The sequence below is a fragment of the Xyrauchen texanus genome, chromosome 26 (assembly GCF_025860055.1).
Source record: "Xyrauchen texanus isolate HMW12.3.18 chromosome 26, RBS_HiC_50CHRs, whole genome shotgun sequence".
Classification (NCBI taxonomy): domain Eukaryota; kingdom Metazoa; phylum Chordata; class Actinopteri; order Cypriniformes; family Catostomidae; genus Xyrauchen; species Xyrauchen texanus.
Window position 1 is genome coordinate 1,859,579 of NC_068301.1, and position 2,214 is coordinate 1,861,792.

The 2,214-nt window shown below is 35.9% G+C and overlaps 1 non-coding gene across 1 annotated transcript; it reads right to left on the minus strand.

Moving 5' to 3' along the window:
* Positions 1-1,426: 1,426 nt before the first annotated feature.
* Positions 1,427-1,590, minus strand: LOC127620427 (U1 spliceosomal RNA). Its single transcript, XR_007967715.1, has one exon. It is a non-coding gene; the product is annotated as a U1 spliceosomal RNA (small nuclear RNA).
* Positions 1,591-2,214: the final 624 nt, after the last annotated feature.

A 2,214-nucleotide genomic window follows, 5' to 3' on the forward strand; every position in this document is an offset into this window, starting at 1 on the left:
CAGCTGGGTGATGGTGTTACAAATGTCCAATTAGGTTTGTTGATCCGATTACCGGTCCGAGCATGTGGAAAATCGGCTAATTCCAGTCCCTGGCCGGTCGATCGGTGCATCTCTACCCAAAATCGAACCTTTTTATGCTGCTTGTTTAAACTTATTTTGCAGCTTTGAAGATTTATGACAAGAACACGTGAAATGTTCAGTTTAAAATGATTCGGACTCAAACTAAATATAAACGGCATAATGACTGAACATCAATATGTGCACGTGTGTGAATGACAGTCATAATGTGTTTGTAACGTTTGTTGGAGTTCGTGTGTAAATTAGCCACAATTTGCATGAAATGAATCGTATATTGTAATCACGCCTGCTAAATCACACACATCTGAACGATCATTCCTGATGTTCAAGTCTTGAGCTCAAAACTCACTTACAAAAACCAACAAGTGTTTGAAATAACATCCGACTTGGATCTGATGTGGAGTCCGATCACAGAAGCAGAATTACATGAATTATTGAGTTATATGTGATGCTTACTCTTAATAATCACTTTCATACTAAATATACTTTATACTAAAACAAATACCAGAGACCGCTCAGACAAATGTCTCATATGCGGAGAATGTGCTAACCATAAAAATATTAATCATAAAAGTATAAGAACCACTTCATGGTCAGAATGGCTGACCTTTTGAATCACGCTCGCACCAGAGAATTATTGCACCTCGAGCTGTAATTGGCCAAAATGCTCCGTTCGACTTTTCCGAGACCCTCTACTCTTCCCTGTGGAACGCTTGACCTCTGACCCACTTTCTGTAGATCTGAATTTCTCCATCTTGAAAACTTGAAGCTGTATTTTTTAAAACGGGATATTTACAGTGTAAGAATTCAGAAATAAAAATTTGCTGTTTGAAAATACAGATTTATAAAATTGTGCCATAAAAAAACCCAATTCAATTTGGTTAAATATAAAATGTCCAGGACTGGAGTAAATATAAAAATTCAAACCTATTTAAAATACAATGTAATATTACATTTGGCAAATATCACAATTATAATTCAAAAGTCTATAATTCAAATATACAAAATTTTAATTGTTTTGGCATATTTCTGGCTCCATAGACTTGCTCCCTACCAGAAAATCCTAAAGGAGAACATCTGGTCATCAGTCCATGAGTTGACGCTCAAACACAACTGGATTATACAGCTAGACAAAGATCCAACGCATAGGAGCAAATCCTCCGCAGAATGGCTCAAATTAAGCAAAATAAAATTTTTGGGCAAAATCACAACTTGAACGTGATTGAGATGCATAAAAAGAACCTTAAACGATCAGTTCATGATTGAAAATACTTCAATGTGGATGAACTAAATATACATGCTATATATGATTATAAATAAATGTTTAATCTGCCTTTAACCAGGTGATCAGGGGAGAGCGCGAACGCAGTCCCCCACTGTCAGAAATTACGCAGTCGAGATTCCCACATTTGGGGAATTCGCAGGGGTCAGCACAGTCAGAGTGCAATGACTGAGCCTCACCCTGGGTGAACCACCTTCATGATCATGGTGTCTCCCCTGCCAGGTAAGTATGAATTGAAAGCGAGCCAATCAGAGGAGTCATTCTGCTCACTATTATTCACGTCGATGGTGAAACACATTCAAATACACATACTTCATGACTAATACACATTGTTATTACATGTTATTAACAAATACTTACAATTACACCCAGTTTACAAGGAATGTAACCGATGATGCATTGCGATGTGACTTGCTGCAATGTTTTGAGTCAGTGTACAACAGAGCCGCACACACGGACCAATCAGCTTTGAGCTCCAGACTATGGAGGACCTAAAGTGACAATATAAAAAATAATTGCAAAGAATTGTAAAAAAAATTTAATAAAGTGTACTACGAAATAAAAAATTTTCATATCAGACAAAAACTAGTACTTAGCTTTATTTCCTTTTGTATTACTGTATTTTTTTAGTTCCACATGTATTTATTTATTTCTAGATTGAAAAGTTTGTGGACAAACTTTAAGTTGGCTTGAGAGAACATAGCAATAAAGTTTGAAGTAGTTGTAAAAGTTTGAAGGTTTTTAGTTTGAAGTTGTTATAAGTTTAAGTAGTAGTTTTAAAAGTTCAAAGTTAAAAGATTATACGACCATTCAGTCTATCAGATAGATAGATAGATCTCTGCTACCCTGAGTCC